The sequence below is a fragment of the Hippopotamus amphibius genome, chromosome 11 (genome assembly GCF_030028045.1).
Source record: "Hippopotamus amphibius kiboko isolate mHipAmp2 chromosome 11, mHipAmp2.hap2, whole genome shotgun sequence".
Taxonomy (NCBI): Eukaryota; Metazoa; Chordata; class Mammalia; order Artiodactyla; family Hippopotamidae; genus Hippopotamus; species Hippopotamus amphibius.
Window position 1 is genome coordinate 112,828,937 of NC_080196.1, and position 8,255 is coordinate 112,837,191.

Sequence of the window (8,255 nt, forward strand, 5' to 3'; positions counted from 1 at the left end):
TGCGTGTGGGCCACGCCTGGCTCCCGGGCAAGCGGGGAGAGAGGGGTGGGGGGCAGGCTTGCCCCTGCAGCCGTGAGGCCCCCCTGCAGCCAGTGCAGGGGTGGAAAGGACTCGCCTTCCTGACCTTGGCTGAGGCGCAGAACAGAGTTTTGGTGCTAATGTCATACAGAATCATTGTGTAAACGTTTCTCAGAAGCTTCCTGCGTGCTTGCCATTTTGCCTGGCAAAGTGTGGAGGGTACAGTAGCACTTGAGACACAGTCCTCGGCCTCAGTGGGTTTTCAACATTTCCCCTAATGAACTTCATTCAAGCGTAATAGGAAAACCAGCAGTGATGAGAGGCGTTCTTTGACTCTTCTCCCAACTACTGACTTTCGTGGTTTGGTCACCTGTGGCTGCAAAAAAAAAAAAAAAGCCCTAAAATAATAGTTTTTAAAAAAATAGCAATTCATATATTTGGGAATACAAAATATATTTCTTTGGAAATACTGGGCCAATTGAAATAGCTGTTTTGAGCATGGGAGGCTAAAGTAGAGTGAATTTCCAATTGGTTCTTTTGTGTTGGAACATTTGGAGTGAGAGGATGGGCAGGCCACATTTCTCAATATGCTCACTATTTTGAGATAGCATGCCCTTTCGTTTCCGTCAAATAAAAAGGAGAGATGAGTTAAAAACCTGAAGTTATATTAGGAAAAACCTGTGTCTGAAAATAGCAGTAAAAATCCCAGGGTGATGGCTGCTTGTTTGGGTAACAACCCAGATTCCTGCAGAACGGAGAGGAAATGCACATCAGTTGTTAAGGTTCTCAGCTCCTTGTCAGCTTGAATAATCAGAAGTCAAGTTCATGCTAGTTGTACCTTTGATTAGACCCAAAGTCCTGATCCCGGTCCACAGGCCTTGGCCACTCAGAATCATATTCATTTAAATGAATCAAGTTCATATAAGTTAATTTCTCTCTCCATCTCCCTTCCCGTAACCCTTCCTTCCTTCCATTCTTCCTTCCTTCTTTCTCCATTTTCTCTCAATTATATTTTTCTTCAGCTTGCCTTTCTTCCCAGAGTTGCACTTGGGCCTGCCCACAGGTGTGAGCGGCTGACACGCCCGAGTCCTGCCGGCCGCTCAGGGGTGCGGAGCGTCACCAGCCCAGCCCCTCTCACACTTCTGCGCCCCCAGTGACCTGTGCATCTGGCCAATATGCAGATCTTGTCTCCGGAGGTCTGGGGTGAGCCTGAGAGTCTGCGTTCCTGACAGCCTCCTGCTGTGTGAGCCACACCAAAGAGGTGGCCGGGGAGGGAGAGGGGCGACGTCCCAGAAGTGGGGGCTGCGTGGGCCGGGAAGAAGCAGCGTGGAGCGGGGGACCGCATGGCCAGGACCAGGAGGGGAGCAGCGTCCACGCTGGATTTGCCTCTCTCCGGATCGAGAGTCCAGCAGGTGACCGGCCGAGGGCCTGAGACGGACCCTCAGGGACCCCAGAAGGGAACCCAGAGCCCATTGCTGGGCTCCACATGCACCCTTCCCGTCGCCACTTCTCAGCCATTCCCTGCTCCCTGCCGGGCTGTGAACCCGGGACCAAAGTAACGGCCTGCCGGGTACTGTCAAGGGTCTTCTGAGAAGTTAAAGAGGAGTTCTGTTTTCTGTTTGAAGGCAGACCACCCACCACGATTCATGCTAAGGTCACTTAGGAAAAAAGAAGCGAGATGGAAACAGCCGCTCACTATTGCCGTCGAGGCAGTGGGAGGAGCCGCAGAGAAGACCTGCTGGGACTCACCTCCTGTGTTTTCTTCCTGCTGCTTAAAGTCTGTCCTCAAAGGCCGGCTCCTCGGAGGCATCGGATCCACACGGCTGGCAGCATTTACAGCCCGTGACGTTTCAAGGTGAAGTGAGAGAGCAGTGCTTAGTGGAAATTTAAAATAACCTGTTTTGACAATAGATCCCTTTCCTTTCAATACGATCACAGTGTCTTTTAATTTTCTCTGCTTTGGGACTTTTTCTTCATATTAACAATCAAGTGATTACCATATTACGGTAGATGCAACTTGCAAATGGTTATAAAATAAATGCAAACAATAACTGCTACTATTGCTTGTCACGTTACTATTCTGATGGCAGTGAGTCTGGACCGTTCCTGCTGCTATGGGAGAAACAAGGCAAGACGCACGGTGAGCCACCAGCAACCTGCCCTTTCTGCTGCTCAGGGAGGGATGCTCCTGAGGCCAAGACCCCAGGCTGAATTTTCTCCTGGGTGCTGGGACTAGATGGCCCCTGTTTTCTGGTACAGTCCTAATTGCAGATACTCCCTTTTGCTATTTTCATCCATTCACGTTTGGTCTTCTAGGAGAGTTACCAGTGACCTGTGTTCTTAGCTGCACACAGTAGCCCCATGTGATGAAGCTGAGGAGTCAACCCTCCCTCAGCATCTACATCCAAATCTTGACATCTTCTCAGAGTCCAGTTATTAACATGGCCCAAGTCTGCAGGTGCCAGCCGGCAGCTTTAGGCCCACGTGAAGAGAAGAAGCTGGCCGGGGTCCCGAGTCCACTGACTCACCCACTTGGAGAAAGGGAGAGGTAGCAGCCCATGGCCGTACTTCTTGGTGTCCTGTAACCTGGCTTCTCTATAGAAAATGCAGCACCATGGGGTTCTGACCAACTGGGTGAGCAAGCCCGTCTCCTCTGTGGTTGACAGAAGTTGGCCTGAAATTGATGGTTGCTAGGAAATTAAGGCTGAAAGAGTAGGAGTTTGCTAAAGGGCCAAGGAAGAAAAGGACATCCAAGCCCAGGAAGTGACATGAGTACCATCTTGGAGCCATGATTCTGTGGGGGCATTTGAGAAATGAAAAGTGGCCAAAATAAAACTAATTGTTTTAGTTTGCTAGGGCTGCCATAACAAAGAGCTACAGATTGGGGGCTTAAACAATGACTCTATCCTCTCACAGTTCTGGAGGCTGAACGTTCAAGATCAGGGTGTCAGCAGGGTCAGTTCCTTCCAGGGGCTGTGAAAGAGAATCTGTTTCCTGCCTCTCTCTCAGCCTCCACTGGTTTCCTGACAAGCTCTGAAGACCCTCAGCTTGTAGATGTTTCGCCCTGATCTCTGCTGTCGTCTTCACATCATCTTCCCTCTCTGTGCATCTGTCCTGTGGCCGCACTTCGCCTTTTTGTAAGGATACCAGTCCTACCGGATTAAGCCCACCCTGATAACCCCATTTAAACTTGATGACCTCTGTGAAGACTCTGTCTCCAAATAAGGTCACATGCTGAGGTACTGGGAGTTAGGATGCCAAGGTATATGTTGGGGGGATACGATTAAACTCATAATAGGAGTATAAGGAAAGTTTGAAATGTGCAAGAATAGACGGGAGTCATGGCTTCATATACAGCACTGAGGAGCTTAGCGTCTGTCGTGAAGGCTCTGGAAACCAGTGAAAGCTTTGAAGCAGAAGAATGACAGGATTGCATCTATATTTTAGAGAACGGCCCTGTCCTGGGCAGGTGAAGCTGGAGCAGGGGGTGCAGATCGGAGTCTGCGTAACAGGATGGACCCCAGACGCTGGAGGTCCAGACATGGGCTGCTGCAGTAGGAACAGAGAGGAGGGACACGTTTTGAGAGATTTTATAAAGGAATTGATGGAGCATGGTAACCCATCAGAGATATTAGAGTGAGTGATGAAAAGTGTCCGCCGTGGTCTCTCTGAGGCCAGAACCAAAGGTGGGAAACATGGTGGTCCAGAGATTAGGTCTCCAGGGGTTCCCAGGAGGGTTTGGGGAGATGGGCAGGAAGAAGGGACACCTGAGTACATGCTGCAGATGCGATGATGGGGTGGTTAAGAGCTGGAAACAGGTTGATAACTCACCGCACAGGCCTGAGGGGCCCAGGAGGAGATGAGATACAGGCTGTGGTGGTCCCAGTGGGCTCCCAGCTCACATGCTCCTGGGGCCTCTGGAGAAGGGGTGCTGTGACGTGGGCTTCTTTGGGCAGATGTGCACCAGCAGTTTTACGACTCGGTGTAATGTCCCTGGACGCTCTGTGCTTTGAGGCCATTTTTGTTTCTTTTCTATTTTTATTTATTTATTTATTTATTTATTTATTTATTTTGGCTGAGTGGCATGCGGGATCTTAGTTCCCTGACCAGGGATTGGACCCGCGCCACCTGTAGTGGAACCACGGAGTCTTCGCCCCTGGACTGCCCGGGAAGTCCTGAGGCCACGTTTTGGAAGTCATACAAGTTATGACTGAAGAAGATCTTGAGCACCTTGTGATGGTTAGTTTTATGTGTCAGATGTTATTCTGGGTGTTCTCTGAGGGTGTGTTTTGGGTGAGATTTACATTTAAATCATTTAACATTTAATGGACTTTGAGTAAAGCAGATAACCCTCTGTTATGTGGTGGGCCCCGTCCAATCAGTGGAAGGCCTTAATAGAACAAGACTGACCTTCTGAGAAGAAGCACTTCTGTCACCGGACAGCTCCCTGGGTCCCCAGCCTGCCCGCCTAGGCGGTAGATTTTCAGACCTTCCAGGCCTGCATAACCATGGGAGCCAATTCCTTAAAGTAAATCTCTCTGGATACGCAATCCTGTTGGTTCTGTTTCTCTACCCTGACTAACACTCACATCATCATGATTGGTCTTAAATGTAGTTCTGTTTCCTCAACCCAAAGTGAAGGCATACATTTAAATGATTGGATTAAAAGGAAAGATATTAAAAACCAACATTTTTTTTTAAAGTATATTAAAAGATACATTTTGTGCCTTAGGACCTCTTAGCACCAACCAATGACACTCCTCCCGTCCTTTCCCTCCTGCAGCTCACAGGTGCTCCCCCCGCGGATGCCCGGGACCTGGGTGGAGGTTCCGGCTGCTGATGAAACCCTCACGTTGATACCGCGCTGAGGACCCGCGCATCCAAGCACCAGGCCGCCCTGCCCACCGAGGGCGGAGCGTCTGCCCATACACTCTGGCCTTTGGCCTGTGATGGTCGTGAGAAGTGGCTGCCCGATAGCGGTGAGTGGGTGCGGCTTCATCCAGAGTCTGCAAGGAAAAGCCCTCAGAGCGAGGAGGAGCGGCGGGTGTATCAGCTGGGAAGAGCACAGGTTAGCACGTTAGCTTCAGCGGGCCCGCCTAACAGGATGCATAAAAACAAAACGCAAGCACAGTGCAGGGAAAGCACTTGCTGGGCGCGGCCATCGCGAGGCGCCGGGGACGAGCAGGGGGGTCCCGCCGTGCCGAAAGCGCGTCTCCCTCCGCGTGGGGACCCGCGAGCCCCAGCCGTGGCCTTGGCGGACTGTTCCCCTCTGCCTGCGTCTAGGATCAGCAACCCGCGCCGGCTGTAATGTCCGCGGGGCGCGTTCCTTCGGGACATCTTTCAGGCGGCTAAGGGTAATGATGATTCGCGTCTTTTGAACATTTTTTGGATAGTTTAGAAAAGGGTGGGAAAACCTACCATATATTCACAATCAAGTAGTGAGTGGAAAAGCACACCACAGTGTACCCAGTAAGACCTGACTTTTAGAAAATGGTCCCTGTGGGCAGCCATTTGTGGCTGGCGAGATCACAGTGCTTGTTTATTTCTTCTTTTTGCTCGTGTGAATTTTGTTCAGTGAAATGTATTAATTTGTAATAAGGAAAAATTTACAATCTTGTAAAAGATCAAAAAGGAGCTTAAATTGTTTAAAGAACCGTGAAGGGTTTGTGTTTCAACAAGCTCAGCGTTAAAAAGGAATTCATCTCAAATGGAAAATTGTGCGCATACACATACAAACAACTGCTCCTGGATCCAGAAGGAGGTCCGGCGCGGCGAGCATCCGCGGAAACCCGGGTCCTGGAAACGTCCCCGTGGACCTGGTCCTGTTAGAGCCTCAGCCGCGCGGTGCTGGGGTCGCAGAGCTGCGGCCGACACCACCTTCGCGGTTCAAGGTGAGGTTTCCAGTGTCACCATAACCAGTGCTTATCTTTTCTGCAGGAACATGGGGGTGGGTGGGTGTCAGGTCTGCCCTCAGAATTATACACGTGGACCCCCGCCCCCGGGGCCTCTGAGCCTCGGGCGTCTGCATGGAGGGGCGCGGCCCTCGGGATGCTCCTCGCCCCCGCGGTTCCCCTCAGGGCTCCGTGGCGCTCAGGCACGCCCGGCTCCCGATGGAGCCCGTGCACGGGGGTGGGGGCGGGGTCCAGCAGGTCCCCCAGACGGGCTGCTCGCCTGGGTATCAGAGGCAGTCCTGGCCCTCCCGGCCCTGACCTCACTCCGCCGTCTGTGCGCTAACAAACCAGCCACGCAGCCGTGGAAGCGTCAGCCAGGCCAGGCCAGGCGCATCTGCCTCTGGGGCTCAGCTTGTCAGACCTGGACGTCAGGAGGAATTGTTAACGCCTAAGAAGTAACAGGCAGGCCTGAGAGGGATGCTAGTCTTTGTAACCAGTTTTCTCCACTGAGTTCCTGGCGCCAGTGCAGGTGGAGGTGACTGGGTAGCTGCTTGGGCTGAGGGTGTTGATGGCCTGGGGTCCCCTGGGGGCAGAGCTCCCCGTGGGGGTCACAGACACATGGCGACACTATGTCACGTGCTCCTCGGACCACGCCTCCGTGCTAAGTTCATTCACAGGTTCCTAGGTGTGATTTCTCTCCCATTTGAAAACGTTACAAACAATGCAAACGCTAGAAATGTTTGCTAACCTGGTGTATTTCGAGATATTAAATATTGTATTGTAAATTTTAAAAATTCTTTACAAGAGGGCAGACAGCAGTATCAAGCAGTATTAGCAGTATTTTGTCTTATGGAACTGAAAATCACAGCCACAGAAAGATAGAGAAAATGAAAAAGCAGAGGACTTTGTACCAGATGAAGGGACAGGATAAAACTCCAGAAAAACAACTAAATGAAGAGGAGATAGGCACCCTTCCAGAAAAAGAATTCAGAATAATGATGGTGAAGATGATCCAGGACTTTGAAAAAAGACTGGATGCAAAGATCAAAAAGTTTACCAAAGACCTAGAAGAATTAAAGAGCAAACAGAGATATGCAACAGAATAACTGAAATGAAAAAATACACTGGAAGGAACCAATAGCAGATTAACTGAGGCAGAAGGACGAATAAGTGACCTGGAAGACAGAATGGTGATAATCACTGATGCGGAAAAGAATAAGGAAAAAAGAATGAAAAGAACTGAAGACAGCCTAAGAGACCTCTGAGACAATGTCAAACATGCCAACATTCGCATTATAGGGGTCCCAGAAGGAGATGAGAGAGAGAAAGGACCTGAGAAAATACTGGAAGAGATTCTAGTTGAAAACTTCCCTAACATGGGAAAGGAAATGGCTACCCAAGTCCAGGAAGTGCAGAGAGTCCCAGGCAGGATAAACCCAAGGAGAAACACACCAAGACATATAGTAGTCCAATTGACAAAAATTAAAGACAGAGAAAAGTTATTAAAAGCAACAAGGGAAAAACGGCAAATAACACACAAGGGAACTCCCATAAGGGTAACAGCTGATTTCTCAGCAGAAACTCTGCAAGCCAGAAGGGAGTGGCATGATATATTTCAAGTGATGAAAGGGAAGAACCTACAACCAAGAATACTCTATCCAGCAAGGATCTCATTCAGATTTGATGGAGACATCAAAAGCTTTACAGACAAGCAACAGCTAAGAGAATTCAGCACCACCAAACCAGCCCTACAACAAATGCTAAAGGAACTTCTCTAAGCGGGAAACATAAAAGAAGAAAAGGACCTACAGAAACAACAACAAAACAATTAAGAGAATGGTAATAGGAACATACATATTGATAATTACCTTGAATGTAAATGGACTAAATGCACCAACCAGAAGACACAGACTGGCTGAATGGATACAAACACAAGACCCATATATATGCTGTCTCCAAGAGACCCACTTCAGACCTAGGCACACATACAGACTGAACGTGAGGGGATGGAGAAAGAAAGCTGGAGTAGTGATACTCATATCAGATAAAATAGACTTTAAAATAAAAAATGTTATAAGAGACAAGAAAGGACATTACATAAAGATCAAGGGATCCATCCAAGAAGAGGCGATAACAATTATAAATATATATGCACCCAATATAGGAGCACCTCAATACATAAGGCAAATGCTAACAACTATGAAAGAGGAAATACAAGGCAGAAATAGAGACACAGGTGTAGAGAACAAACACATGGACACCAAGTGGGGAAAGCGGGGAGGTTTGGTGGGGGATGAATTGGGAGATTGGGATACCAAATGGTGCACTCTAAATATATGCTGTTTA